This window comes from Eumetopias jubatus, unplaced genomic scaffold (assembly GCF_037043125.1).
Source record: "Eumetopias jubatus isolate StellerSeaLion01/CBP00866 unplaced genomic scaffold, mEumJub1_p1.0 scaffold_13, whole genome shotgun sequence".
NCBI classification, from domain to species: Eukaryota; Metazoa; Chordata; class Mammalia; order Carnivora; family Otariidae; genus Eumetopias; species Eumetopias jubatus.
The window spans coordinates 68,556,899-68,573,053 of record NW_028274819.1 but is presented as its reverse complement, the minus strand read 5'-3'; positions in this window follow the sequence as shown (position 1 = coordinate 68,573,053).

The following is a 16,155-nucleotide window of genomic DNA, read 5'->3' as shown; positions in this document are numbered from 1 at the left end:
CATTTGAAGACCCATCCACCTCCATGACACAGGACTTGATGGAGAGAAACCCTCCGCCCAACGGGTTCCTCCCTGTAGAGGATCGCGCGTTCCATCGCTCTGTCGTTCAGGCTAGGTTTCCCAAGCTGCTTCCATCCTTACGAAAAGAGGTGGTAGTCGAAGGACGGCAACCCTCGAGATTTGTTCTTAGAGTTTAACAGACGTATGCCATCTTCCTTACGCTTCCGCACATTATCCATGTCCATGCACATCTTTCTTCATGGCCACGACAGTAGGCCAATTCGGAGCGGAGAGCTACGTCGAGCCGATGTCCCTTACGCCTTCACACCCACTACGGAAAACACTTTCCTCTCACCGAAACGATATGATAGTTGAGGGAAGACTTCTTCACAAGTGGTTTCTCAAGCACCGTCACAGGGCCCATTCTAGGTGCCTGCACCATTTCATGCTAAAGTGCTTCTCATCCTTCCGTGTATGTCTTTCTTGACGGATTTCCTTCTCACACGTAAAACCGTGTCCTTTTCCATCTGCTCTCACTCCTACTCTTGAAAACACTGCTCACGGAACAGGATTTGAATGGCGACAGACTATCGACACTAAGGACTTCTGTAGCACAGGCATGGGGCCCATACATTGCGATTTCACACTTCCATGGGAAAAGCCTACCATTTTCAGGGAAGATGTTAGTAGACACACGGTTTCTCGGGAGTGGTGTTTCTTCAGACTGAAGAGCACTCCCTTCGTTTAGGATTCAACACGTACGTTTGGTGACTAGGGATTCCGCGGGAACCGAGTTGGAAGCTCGAAGTCGCGTTTGACAGAGACTTGCTTCGCAGAGATTCGTGTATGCCTTTCCTTCGGCGAAGGCGCCTACATTTCAACACCCTTCCATCGTCGTGACACATGGTGTTCGTTGAGAAATGCCCTCCATAAGAATCTGTTCCGCGAGTAAGGTAGATCTCTCTTCCTTCCCCTCCGGATTCTTTCACACTTTGCTTCAAGCCGCTTCGTTCCTTAGCAAAGCAGATGGCAGTCGAAGGAACGCACCGCCACAGCGTTGTTTCTTAGACTTAAGTGTATAGCGCGTTCCTTACGCTTCCTCCCATTTCCAGACACACACCTCTCTAGGGGACTACTAGTGTGTTGGTGGTCACATTCGAGCCACATGTTTCTTCACCATTCAGCGTGTGGAATTTTCCTTGTGTTTTCACACAAAGTACTGACAACGCTTCTATCTTCCCGAAACAAGATCTGATTTGGGAGAAGCTTTCGACACAAGTTCGTTCTCAAGCAGTGTTATATGGCACAGTACTTGTGCCTTCGCTTTTAACGTCGGAACCTTCCTCCATCTTCTTCCCTGGAGATGGTCGTGGAAAGGCGATTTCTCTACCGTTTTGTTCCTTGAGAGCCGAGTGTCAGACGCTTACACATACATCTCCAACGGCTTCATGCTTCCCGAACCAAGAGGTTAGCCCGAAATCGTGTTGGGCGTGGCCTTGTTTCTCTGAGTTCGGTGGAAGGCGCTGCTGAGGCGAGCTCACGTACATTTGAAGGCCCTTCCAACGTCATGACACAAGACTTTCGTGGAGAGGAACCCCCCGCACAACGTGTTCCTCGCCGTAGTGTATCGCGCTTTCCGTCTCTTTTCGTTCGCACTAAGTTGTAACAAGGTGCTTCCACCCGTAGGGAAAGAGCTGGTCGTCGACGGACGGCAACCCTCTAGATTTGTTCTTAGAGTTAAACACGCGTAGGCCATCCTCCTTATGCTTCCTCACATCATACATTTCCATACTCATCCTTCTTCGTGGAACGACAGTAGACACATTCGGAACGGACGGCTAACTCTAGGGTACGTCCCTCATGCCTTCACACCCACTAGGGAAAACACTTTTATCTTCCTGAAACAATATGATAGCTGAGGGAAGACTTCCTCACAAGCGGTTGGTCAAGCACCGTCACAGGGCACGGCACATTCTTTATGCCTTCACACGTTCCTACCAGAATGCCGCGCATACGTCGGTGTATGGCTTTCCAGGATTTCCTTCTCCCACTTGAAGGCATGACATTTCCCGTCTGCTCTCTTTCATACTCTTGGAAACATTCTTCACGGAACAAGATTTGAATCGGGAGAGACAATCTACACTAACTATTTCTGTGGCACAGGCCTGGGGCACATGCCTTGCGCTGCCACACTTCCACTGGAATAGACACGCATTTTCAGGGAAGATGTTAGAAGAAACACGGTTTCTCTGTTTCCTCAGACTGAAGTGCACGCCGCCTGTTTCGGATTCAACAAATACCTGTTGTGACTCTGATTTCCCCGTGACGCCAGTCGTAAGCTCGAAGTCGGGTTTGACTCAGACTTGTTTCGCGCAGCTGAGTCTGTGGCTTTCCTCTGGCGAACTCACATACATTTGGAAAACCCTTCAGGCGTCGTGACCCATGTTGCCCATTGGGAGAAGCCCTCCATAAATGTTGTTCCACGAGGAAGGTATATCAGGCTTTTCCTCCGCTTCCTTTCACACTTGGCGCAAGGCCGCTTCGATCCTTCGGAAAGGAGAAGGTAGACGAAGGACCGCACCGCCACAGCGTTGTTTCTTAGACTTAAGTGTATAGTACGTTCCTTACGCTTCCTCCCATTTCCAGACACACTCCTCTCTAGGGGACTACTAGTGTGTTGGTGGTCACATTCGAGCCACATGTTTCTTCACCATTCAGCGTGTGGTGTTCTCCTTGTGTTTTCACACAAAGTACTGACAACGCTTCTATCTTCCCAAAACAAGATCTGAGTTGGGAGAAGCTTTCGACACAAGTTCGTTCTCAAGCAGTGGTATATGGCACTGTACTTGTCCCTTCGCTTTTAACGTCGGGACTTTCCTCCACCTTCTTCCCTGGAGATGGTCGTGGAAAGGCGATTTCTCTACCGTTTTGTTCCTTGAGAGCTTAGTGTCAGACACCTACACCTATGTCTCCAAAGGCTTCATGCTTCCCGAACCAAGAGGTGAGCACGAAATCGTGTTGGACGTGGCCTTGTTTCTCTGTGTCCAGTGGAAGGCGCTGCTGAGGCGAGCACACGTATATTTGATGGCACTCCAACTTCATGACACAAGACTTTCGTGGAGAGAAACCCTCCCCACAACGTGTTCCTCACCGTAGTGTATCGTACTTTCCGTCTCTTTCCTTTCGCACTACGTTGTAACAAGGTGCTTCCATCCGTAGGGAAAGAGCTGGTCGTCGACGGACGGCAAACCTCTAGATTTGTTCTTAGAGTTAACCATGGGGAGGCAATCCTCCTCATGCTTCCTCACATCATACATATCCATACTCATCCTTCTTCATGGAACGACAGGAGACACATTCGGGACGGACGGCTAACTCTTGGGTACGTCCCTCATGCCTTCACACCCACTACGGAAAACACTTTTATCTTCCTGAAACTGTAGGATAGCTGAGGGAGGACTTCTTCCCAAGCGGTTGGTCAAGCAACGTCCCAGGTGACGGCACATTCTCTATGCCTTCACACGTTCATGCCAGGATGCCGCTCATACGTAGGTGTATGGCTTTCCAGGATATCCTTCTCCCACTTGAAGGCATGACCTTTCCCCTCTGATCTCTCTCATACTCTTGAAAACATTCCTCACGGAACAAGATTTGAATTGGGAGAGACAATCTACACTAACCACTTCTGTGGCACAGGCATGGGGCACATGCCTTGCGCTGCCGCACTTACATTGGAATAGACAAGCATTTTCGGGGAAGATGTTCGTAGAAACACGGTTTCTCTGCACTGATGTTTCCTGAGACTGAAGTGCACGCCGCCTGTTTCGGATTCAACACATACCTGTTGTGACTATGTTTTCCCCGTGACGCCAGTCGTAAGCTCGAAGTCGGGTTTGACACAGACTTGTTTCGCGCAGTTGAGTCTGTGGCTTTCCTTTGGCGAACTCACATACATTTGGAAACCCCTTTTAGCGTCGTGACCCATGGTGTCCATTGAGCGAAGCCCTCCATACAAAGTTGTTCCACGAGGAAGGTATATCAGGCCTTTCCTCTGCTTCCTTTCACACTTGGCGTATGCCCGCCTCGATCCTTCGGAAAGGAGAAGGTAGACGAAGGACCGCTCCTCCACAGCATTGCTTTTTAGAATTAAGTGTAGAGCTCGTTCCTTACACTTCCTCCGATTTCCACACACACACCTCTCTAGGGGACAACTTGTTAGTTGGTGGTCACATTCGACCCACATGTCTCTTCACAATTCAGCGTATGGCACTTTCCTTACGCCTTCACACGAAGTCCTGAAAGCGCTTCTATCTTCCTGAAACAAGATTTGAGTTGAGAGAAGCTTTCGACACAACTCTTTCTCAAACAGTGGTATATGGCACAGGAGTTGTGCCTTCACTGGTAACGTTGGAAAGTTCTTCCATCTTTTTCCCTGCAGGTGGCAGTGGAAAGACTATTTCCCTACCGTTTTGTTCTTTGAGAGGTGAGTGTAAGACCCTTACCTTATATAGCAACACTCATCTCTCCAAAGGCTTCTTTCTTCAAGAACCCAGATGTTAGCACGAAAGCCTGTTGGACATGGACTCGTTTCTCAGAATTCAGTGTGAGGCTACTACTACTGAGGCTAGTCCACGTGCATTTGAAGACCCATCCACCTCCATGACACAGGACTTGATGGAGAGAAACCCTCCGCCCAACGGGTTCCTCCCTGTAGAGGATCGCGCGTTCCATCGCTCTGTCGTTCACGCTAGGTTTCCCAAGCTGCTTCCATCCTTACGAAAAGAGGTGGTAGTCGAAGGACGGCAACCCTCGAGATTTGTTCTTAGAGTTTAACAGACGTATGCCATCTTCCTTACGCTTCCGCACATTATCCATGTCCATGCACATCTTTCTTCATGGCCACGACAGTAGGCCAATTCGGAGCGGAGAGCTACGTCGAGCCGATGTCCCTTACGCCTTCACACCCACTACGGAAAACACTTTCCTCTCACCGAAACGATATGATAGTTGAGGGAAGACTTCTTCACAAGTGGTTTCTCAAGCACCGTCACAGGGCCCATTCTAGGTGCCTGCCCCATTTCATGCTAAAGTGCTTCTCATCCTTCCGTGTATGTCTTTCTTGACGGATTTCCTTCTCACACGTAAAACCGTGTCCTTTTCCATCTGCTCTCACTCCTACTCTTGAAAACACTTCTCACGGAACAGGATTTGAATGGCGACAGACTATCGACACTAAGGACTTCTGTAGCACAGGCATGGGGCCCATACATTGCGATTTCACACTTCCATGGGAAAAGCCTACCATTTTCAGGGAAGATGTTAGTAGACACACGGTTTCTCGGGAGTGGTGTTTCTTCAGACTGAAGAGCACTCCCTTCGTTTAGGATTCAACACGTACGTTTGGTGACTAGGGATTCCGCGGGAACCGAGTTGGAAGCTCGAAGTCGCGTTTGACAGAGACTTGCTTCGCAGAGATTCGTGTATGCCTTTCCTTCGGCGAAGGCGCCTACATTTGAACACCCTTCCATCGTCGTGACACATGGTGTTCGTTGAGAAATGCCCTCCATAAGAATCTGTTCCGCGAGTAAGGTAGATCTCTCTTCCTTCCCCTCCGGATTCTTTCACACTTTGCTTCAAGCCGCTTCGCTCCTTAGCAAAGCAGATGGCAGTCGAAGGAACGCACCGCCACAGCGTTGTTTCTTAGACTTAAGTGTATAGCGCGTTCCTTACGCTTCCTCCCATTTCCAGACACACACCTCTCTAGGGGACTACTAGTGTGTTGGTGGTCACATTCGAGCCACATGTTTCTTCACCATTCAGCGTGTGGAATTTTCCTTGTGTTTTCACACAAAGTACTGACAACGCTTCTATCTTCCCGAAACAAGATCTGATTTGGGAGAAGCTTTCGACACAAGTTCGTTCTCAAGCAGTGTTATATGGCACAGTACTTGTGCCTTCGCTTTTAACGTCGGAACCTTCCTCCATCTTCTTCCCTGGAGATGGTCGTGGAAAGGCGATTTCTCTACCGTTTTGTTCCTTGAGAGCCGAGTGTCAGACGCTTACACATACATCTCCAACGGCTTCATGCTTCCCGAACCAAGAGGTTAGCCCGAAATCGTGTTGGGCGTGGCCTTGTTTCTCTGAGTTCGGTGGAAGGCGCTGCTGAGGCGAGCTCACGTACATTTGAAGGCCCTTCCAACGTCATGACACAAGACTTTCGTGGAGAGGAACCCCCCGCACAACGTGTTCCTCGCCGTAGTGTATCGCGCTTTCCGTCTCTTTTCGTTCGCACTAAGTTGTAACAAGGTGCTTCCACCCGTAGGGAAAGAGCTGGTCGTCGACGGACGGCAACCCTCTAGATTTGTTCTTAGAGTTAAACACCCGTAGGCCATCCTCCTTATGCTTCCTCACATCATACATTTCCATACTCATCCTTCTTCGTGGAACGACAGTAGACACATTCGGAACGGACGGCTAACTCTAGGGTACGTCCCTCATGCCTTCACACCCACTAGGGAAAACACTTTTATCTTCCTGAAACAATATGATAGCTGAGGGAAGACTTCCTCACAAGCGGTTGGTCAAGCACCGTCACAGGGCACGGCACATTCTTTATGCCTTGACACGTTCCTACCAGAAAGCCGCGCATACGTCGGTGTATGGCTTTCCAGGATTTCCTTCTCCCACTTGAAGGCATGACATTTCCCGTCTGCTCTCTTTCATACTCTTGGAAACATTCTTCACGGAACAAGATTTGAATCGGGAGAGACAATCTACACTAACTATTTCTGTGGCACAGGCCTGGGGCACATGCCTTGCGCTGCCACACTTCCACTGGAATAGACACGCATTTTCAGGGAAGATGTTAGAAGAAACACGGTTTCTCTGTTTCCTCAGACTGAAGTGCACGCCGCCTGTTTCGGATTCAACAAATACCTGTTGTGACTCTGATTTCCCCGTGACGCCAGTCGTAAGCTCGAAGTCGGGTTTGACTCAGACTTGTTTCGCGCAGCTGAGTCTGTGGCTTTCCTCTGGCGAACTCACATACATTTGGAAAACCCTTCAGGCGTCGTGACCCATGTTGCCCATTGGGAGAAGCCCTCCATAAATGTTGTTCCACGAGGAAGGTATATCAGGCTTTTCCTCCGCTTCCTTTCACACTTGGCGCAAGGCCGCTTCGATCCTTCGGAAAGGAGAAGGTAGACGAAGGACCGCACCGCCACAGCGTTGTTTCTTAGACTTAAGTGTATAGTACGTTCCTTACGCTTCCTCCCATTTCCAGACACACTCCTCTCTAGGGGACTACTAGTGTGTTGGTGGTCACATTCGAGCCACATGTTTCTTCACCATTCAGCGTGTGGTGTTCTCCTTGTGTTTTCACACAAAGTACTGACAACGCTTCTATCTTCCCGAAACAAGATCTGAGTTGGGAGAAGCTTTCGACACAAGTTCGTTCTCAAGCAGTGGTATATGGCACTGTACTTGTCCCTTCGCTTTTAACGTCGGGACTTTCCTCCATCTTCTTCCCTGGAGATGGTCGTGGAAAGGCGATTTCTCTACCGTTTTGTTCCTTGAGAGCTTAGTGTCAGACACCTACACCTATGTCTCCAAAGGCTTCATGCTTCCCGAACCAAGAGGTGAGCACGAAATCGTGTTGGACGTGGCCTTGTTTCTCTGTGTCCAGTGGAAGGCGCTGCTGAGGCGAGCACACGTATATTTGATGGCACTCCAACTTCATGACACAAGACTTTCGTGGAGAGAAACCCTCCCCACAACGTGTTCCTCACCGTAGTGTATCGTACTTTCCGTCTCTTTCCTTTCGCACTACGTTGTAACAAGGTGCTTCCATCCGTAGGGAAAGAGCTGGTCGTCGACGGACGGCAAACCTCTAGATTTGTTCTTAGAGTTAACCATGGGGAGGCAATCCTCCTCATGCTTCCTCACATCATACATATCCATACTCATCCTTCTTCATGGAACGACAGGAGACACATTCGGGACGGACGGCTAACTCTTGGGTACGTCCCTCATGCCTTCACACCCACTACGGAAAACACTTTTATCTTCCTGAAACTGTAGGATAGCTGAGGGAGGACTTCTTCCCAAGCGGTTGGTCAAGCAACGTCCCAGGTGACGGCACATTCTCTATGCCTTCACACGTTCATGCCAGGATGCCGCTCATACGTAGGTGTATGGCTTTCCAGGATATCCTTCTCCCACTTGAAGGCATGACCTTTCCCCTCTGATCTCTCTCATACTCTTGAAAACATTCCTCACGGAACAAGATTTGAATTGGGAGAGACAATCTACACTAACCATTTCTGTGGCACAGGCATGGGGCACATGCCTTGCGCTGCCGCACTTACATTGGAATAGACAAGCATTTTCGGGGAAGATGTTCGTAGAAACACGGTTTCTCTGCACTGATGTTTCCTGAGACTGAAGTGCACGCCGCCTGTTTCGGATTCAACACATACCTGTTGTGACTATGTTTTCCCCGTGACGCCAGTCGTAAGCTCGAAGTCGGGTTTGACACAGACTTGTTTCGCGCAGTTGAGTCTGTGGCTTTCCTTTGGCGAACTCACATACATTTGGAAACCCCTTTTAGCGTCGTGACCCATGGTGTCCATTGAGCGAAGCCCTCCATACAAAGTTGTTCCACGAGGAAGGTATATCAGGCCTTTCCTCTGCTTCGTTTCACACTTGGCGTATGCCCGCCTCGATCCTTCGGAAAGGAGAAGGTAGACGAAGGACCGCTCCTCCACAGCATTGCTTTTTAGAATTAAGTGTAGAGTTCGTTCCTTACACTTCCTCCGATTTCCACACACACACCTCTCTAGGGGACAACTTGTTAGTTGGTGGTCACATTCGACCCACATGTCTCTTCACAATTCAGCGTATGGCACTTTCCTTACGCGTTCACACGAAGTCCTGAAAGCGCTTCTATCTTCCTGAAACAAGATTTGAGTTGAGAGAAGCTTTCGACACAACTCTTTCTCAAACAGTGGTATATGGCACAGGAGTTGTGCCTTCACTGGTAACGTTGGAAAGTTCTTCCATGTTTTTCCCTGCAGGTGGCAGTGGAAAGACTATTTCCCTACCGTTTTGTTCTTTGAGAGGTGAGTGTAAGACCCTTACCTTATATAGCAACACTCATCTCTCCAAAGGCTTCTTTCTTCAAGAACCCAGATGTTAGCACGAAAGCCTGTTGGACATGGACTCGTTTCTCAGAATTCAGTGTGAGGCTACTACTACTGAGGCTAGTCCACGTGCATTTGAAGACCCATCCACCTCCATGACACAGGACTTGATGGAGAGAAACCCTCCGCCCAACGGGTTCCTCCCTGTAGAGGATCGCGCGTTCCATCGCTCTGTCGTTCACGCTAGGTTTCCCAAGCTGCTTCCATCCTTACGAAAAGAGGTGGTAGTCGAAGGACGGCAACCCTCGAGATTTGTTCTTAGAGTTTAACAGACGTATGCCATCTTCCTTACGCTTCCGCACATTATCCATGTCCATGCACATCTTTCTTCATGGCCACGACAGTAGGCCAATTCGGAGCGGAGAGCTACGTCGAGCCGATGTCCCTTACGCCTTCACACCCACTACGGAAAACACTTTCCTCTCACCGAAACGATATGATAGTTGAGGGAAGACTTCTTCACAAGTGGTTTCTCAAGCACCGTCACAGGGCCCATTCTAGGTGCCTGCCCCATTTCATGCTAAAGTGCTTCTCATCCTTCCGTGTATGTCTTTCTTGACGGATTTCCTTCTCACACGTAAAACCGTGTCCTTTTCCATCTGCTCTCACTCCTACTCTTGAAAACACTTCTCACGGAACAGGATTTGAATGGCGACAGACTATCGACACTAAGGACTTCTGTAGCACAGGCATGGGGCCCATACATTGCGATTTCACACTTCCATGGGAAAAGCCTACCATTTTCAGGGAAGATGTTAGTAGACACACGGTTTCTCGGGAGTGGTGTTTCTTCAGACTGAAGAGCACTCCCTTCGTTTAGGATTCAACACGTACGTTTGGTGACTAGGGATTCCGCGGGAACCGAGTTGGAAGCTCGAAGTCGCGTTTGACAGAGACTTGCTTCGCAGAGATTCGTGTATGCCTTTCCTTCGGCGAAGGCGCCTACATTTCAACACCCTTCCATCGTCGTGACACATGGTGTTCGTTGAGAAATGCCCTCCATAAGAATCTGTTCCGCGAGTAAGGTAGATCTCTCTTCCTTCCCCTCCGGATTCTTTCACACTTTGCTTCAAGCCGCTTCGCTCCTTAGCAAAGCAGATGGCAGTCGAAGGAACGCACCGCCACAGCGTTGTTTCTTAGACTTAAGTGTATAGCGCGTTCCTTACGCTTCCTCCCATTTCCAGACACACACCTCTCTAGGGGACTACTAGTGTGTTGGTGGTCACATTCGAGCCACATGTTTCTTCACCATTCAGCGTGTGGAATTTTCCTTGTGTTTTCACACAAAGTACTGACAACGCTTCTATCTTCCCGAAACAAGATCTGATTTGGGAGAAGCTTTCGACACAAGTTCGTTCTCAAGCAGTGTTATATGGCACAGTACTTGTGCCTTCGCTTTTAACGTCGGAACCTTCCTCCATCTTCTTCCCTGGAGATGGTCGTGGAAAGGCGATTTCTCTACCGTTTTGTTCCTTGAGAGCCGAGTGTCAGACGCTTACACATACATCTCCAACGGCTTCATGCTTCCCGAACCAAGAGGTTAGCCCGAAATCGTGTTGGGCGTGGCCTTGTTTCTCTGAGTTCGGTGGAAGGCGCTGCTGAGGCGAGCTCACGTACATTTGAAGGCCCTTCCAACGTCATGACACAAGACTTTCGTGGAGAGGAACCCCCCGCACAACGTGTTCCTCGCCGTAGTGTATCGCGCTTTCCGTCTCTTTTCGTTCGCACTAAGTTGTAACAAGGTGCTTCCACCCGTAGGGAAAGAGCTGGTCGTCGACGGACGGCAACCCTCTAGATTTGTTCTTAGAGTTAAACACCCGTAGGCCATCCTCCTTATGCTTCCTCACATCATACATTTCCATACTCATCCTTCTTCGTGGAACGACAGTAGACACATTCGGAACGGACGGCTAACTCTAGGGTACGTCCCTCATGCCTTCACACCCACTAGGGAAAACACTTTTATCTTCCTGAAACAATATGATAGCTGAGGGAAGACTTCCTCACAAGCGGTTGGTCAAGCACCGTCACAGGGCACGGCACATTCTTTATGCCTTGACACGTTCCTACCAGAAAGCCGCGCATACGTCGGTGTATGGCTTTCCAGGATTTCCTTCTCCCACTTGAAGGCATGACATTTCCCGTCTGCTCTCTTTCATACTCTTGGAAACATTCTTCACGGAACAAGATTTGAATCGGGAGAGACAATCTACACTAACTATTTCTGTGGCACAGGCCTGGGGCACATGCCTTGCGCTGCCACACTTCCACTGGAATAGACACGCATTTTCAGGGAAGATGTTAGAAGAAACACGGTTTCTCTGTTTCCTCAGACTGAAGTGCACGCCGCCTGTTTCGGATTCAACAAATACCTGTTGTGACTCTGATTTCCCCGTGACGCCAGTCGTAAGCTCGAAGTCGGGTTTGACTCAGACTTGTTTCGCGCAGCTGAGTCTGTGGCTTTCCTCTGGCGAACTCACATACATTTGGAAAACCCTTCAGGCGTCGTGACCCATGTTGCCCATTGGGAGAAGCCCTCCATAAATGTTGTTCCACGAGGAAGGTATATCAGGCTTTTCCTCCGCTTCCTTTCACACTTGGCGCAAGGCCGCTTCGATCCTTCGGAAAGGAGAAGGTAGACGAAGGACCGCACCGCCACAGCGTTGTTTCTTAGACTTAAGTGTATAGTACGTTCCTTACGCTTCCTCCCATTTCCAGACACACTCCTCTCTAGGGGACTACTAGTGTGTTGGTGGTCACATTCGAGCCACATGTTTCTTCACCATTCAGCGTGTGGTGTTCTCCTTGTGTTTTCACACAAAGTACTGACAACGCTTCTATCTTCCCGAAACAAGATCTGAGTTGGGAGAAGCTTTCGACACAAGTTCGTTCTCAAGCAGTGGTATATGGCACTGTACTTGTCCCTTCGCTTTTAACGTCGGGACTTTCCTCCATCTTCTTCCCTGGAGATGGTCGTGGAAAGGCGATTTCTCTACCGTTTTGTTCCTTGAGAGCTTAGTGTCAGACACCTACACCTATGTCTCCAAAGGCTTCATGCTTCCCGAACCAAGAGGTGAGCACGAAATCGTGTTGGACGTGGCCTTGTTTCTCTGTGTCCAGTGGAAGGCGCTGCTGAGGCGAGCACACGTATATTTGATGGCACTCCAACTTCATGACACAAGACTTTCGTGGAGAGAAACCCTCCCCACAACGTGTTCCTCACCGTAGTGTATCGTACTTTCCGTCTCTTTCCTTTCGCACTACGTTGTAACAAGGTGCTTCCATCCGTAGGGAAAGAGCTGGTCGTCGACGGACGGCAAACCTCTAGATTTGTTCTTAGAGTTAACCATGGGGAGGCAATCCTCCTCATGCTTCCTCACATCATACATATCCATACTCATCCTTCTTCATGGAACGACAGGAGACACATTCGGGACGGACGGCTAACTCTTGGGTACGTCCCTCATGCCTTCACACCCACTACGGAAAACACTTTTATCTTCCTGAAACTGTAGGATAGCTGAGGGAGGACTTCTTCCCAAGCGGTTGGTCAAGCAACGTCCCAGGTGACGGCACATTCTCTATGCCTTCACACGTTCATGCCAGGATGCCGCTCATACGTAGGTGTATGGCTTTCCAGGATATCCTTCTCCCACTTGAAGGCATGACCTTTCCCCTCTGATCTCTCTCATACTCTTGAAAACATTCCTCACGGAACAAGATTTGAATTGGGAGAGACAATCTACACTAACCATTTCTGTGGCACAGGCATGGGGCACATGCCTTGCGCTGCCGCACTTACATTGGAATAGACAAGCATTTTCGGGGAAGATGTTCGTAGAAACACGGTTTCTCTGCACTGATGTTTCCTGAGACTGAAGTGCACGCCGCCTGTTTCGGATTCAACACATACCTGTTGTGACTATGTTTTCCCCGTGACGCCAGTCGTAAGCTCGAAGTCGGGTTTGACACAGACTTGTTTCGCGCAGTTGAGTCTGTGGCTTTCCTTTGGCGAACTCACATACATTTGGAAACCCCTTTTAGCGTCGTGACCCATGGTGTCCATTGAGCGAAGCCCTCCATACAAAGTTGTTCCACGAGGAAGGTATATCAGGCCTTTCCTCTGCTTCCTTTCACACTTGGCGTATGCCCGCCTCGATCCTTCGGAAAGGAGAAGGTAGACGAAGGACCGCTCCTCCACAGCATTGCTTTTTAGAATTAAGTGTAGAGCTCGTTCCTTACACTTCCTCCGATTTCCACACACACACCTCTCTAGGGGACAACTTGTTAGTTGGTGGTCACATTCGACCCACATGTCTCTTCACAATTCAGCGTATGGCACTTTCCTTACGCGTTCACACGAAGTCCTGAAAGCGCTTCTATCTTCCTGAAACAAGATTTGAGTTGAGAGAAGCTTTCGACACAACTCTTTCTCAAACAGTGGTATATGGCACAGGAGTTGTGCCTTCACTGGTAACGTTGGAAAGTTCTTCCATCTTTTTCCCTGCAGGTGGCAGTGGAAAGACTATTTCCCTACCGTTTTGTTCTTTGAGAGGTGAGTGTAAGACCCTTACCTTATATAGCAACACTCATCTCTCCAAAGGCTTCTTTCTTCAAGAACCCAGATGTTAGCACGAAAGCCTGTTGGACATGGACTCGTTTCTCAGAATTCAGTGTGAGGCTACTACTACTGAGGCTAGTCCACGTGCATTTGAAGACCCATCCACCTCCATGACACAGGACTTGATGGAGAGAAACCCTCCGCCCAACGGGTTCCTCCCTGTAGAGGATCGCGCGTTCCATCGCTCTGTCGTTCACGCTAGGTTTCCCAAGCTGCTTCCATCCTTACGAAAAGAGGTGGTAGTCGAAGGACGGCAACCCTCGAGATTTGTTCTTAGAGTTTAACAGACGTATGCCATCTTCCTTACGCTTCCGCACATTATCCATGTCCATGCACATCTTTCTTCATGGCCACGACAGTAGGCCAATTCGGAGCGGAGAGCTACGTCGAGCCGATGTCCCTTACGCCTTCACACCCACTACGGAAAACACTTTCCTCTCACCGAAACGATATGATAGTTGAGGGAAGACTTCTTCACAAGTGGTTTCTCAAGCACCGTCACAGGGCCCATTCTAGGTGCCTGCCCCATTTCATGCTAAAGTGCTTCTCATCCTTCCGTGTATGTCTTTCTTGACGGATTTCCTTCTCACACGTAAAACCGTGTCCTTTTCCATCTGCTCTCACTCCTACTCTTGAAAACACTTCTCACGGAACAGGATTTGAATGGCGACAGACTATCGACACTAAGGACTTCTGTAGCACAGGCATGGGGCCCCTACATTGCGATTTCACACTTCCATGGGAAAAGCCTACCATTTTCAGGGAAGATGTTAGTAGACACACGGTTTCTCGGGAGTGGTGTTTCTTCAGACTGAAGAGCACTCCCTTCGTTTAGGATTCAACACGTAGGTTTGGTGACTAGGGATTCCGCGGGAACCCAGTTGGAAGCTCCAAGTCGCGTTTGACAGACTTGCTTCGCAGAGATTCGTGTATGCCTTTCCTTCGGCGAAGGCGCCTACATTTGAACACCCTTCCATCGTCGTGACACATGGTGTTCGTTGAGAAATGCCCTCCATAAGAATCTGTTCCGCGAGTAAGGTAGATCTCTCTTCCTTCCCCTCCGGATTCTTTCACACTTTGCTTCAAGCCGCTTCGTTCCTTAGCAAAGCAGATGGCAGTCGAAGGAACGCACCGCCACAGCGTTGTTTCTTAGACTTAAGTGTATAGCGCGTTCCTTACGCTTCCTCCCATTTCCAGACACACTCCTCTCCAGGGGACTACTAGTGTGTTGGTGGTCACATTCGAGCCACATGTTTCTTCACCATTCAGCGTGTGGTGTTCTCCTTGTGTTTTCACACAAAGTACTGACAACGCTTCTATCTTCCCGAAACAAGATCTGAGTTGGGAGAAGCTTTCGACACAAGTTCGTTCTCAAGCAGTGTTATATGGCACAGTACTTGTGCCTTCGCTTTTAACGTCGGAACCTTCCTCCATCTTCTTCCCTGGAGATGGTCGTGGAAAGGCGATTTCTCTACCGTTTTGTTCCTTGAGAGCCGAGTGTCAGACGCTTACACATACATCTCCAACGGCTTCATGCTTCCCGAACCAAGAGGTTAGCCCGAAATCGTGTTGGGCGTGGCCTTGTTTCTCTGAGTTCAGTGGAAGGCGCTGCTGAGGCGAGCTCACGTACATTTGAAGGCCCTTCCAACGTCATGACACAAGACTTTCGTGGAGAGGAACCCCCCGCACAACGTGTTCCTCGCCGTAGTGTATCGCGCTTTCCGTCTCTTTTCGTTCGCACTAAGTTGTAACAAGGTGCTTCCACCCGTAGGGAAAGAGCTGGTCGTCGACGGACGGCAACCCTCTAGATTTGTTCTTAGAGTTAAACACCCGTAGGCCATCCTCCTTATGCTTCCTCACATCATACATTTCCATACTCATCCTTCTTCGTGGAACGACAGTAGACACATTCGGAACGGACGGCTAACTCTAGGGTACGTCCCTCATGCCTTCACACCCACTAGGGAAAACACTTTTATCTTCCTGAAACAATATGATAGCTGAGGGAAGACTTCCTCACAAGCGGTTGGTCAAGCACCGTCACAGGGCACGGCACATTCTTTATGCCTTCACACGTTCCTACCAGAATGCCGCGCATACGTCGGTGTATGGCTTTCCAGGATTTCCTTCTCCCACTTGAAGGCATGACATTTCCCGTCTGCTCTCTTTCATACTCTTGGAAACATTCTTCACGGAACAAGATTTGAATCGGGAGAGACAATCTACACTAACTATTTCTGTGGCACAGGCCTGGGGCACATGCCTTGCGCTGCCACACTTCCACTGGAATAGACACGCATTTTCAGGGAAGATGTTAGAAGAAACACGGTTTCT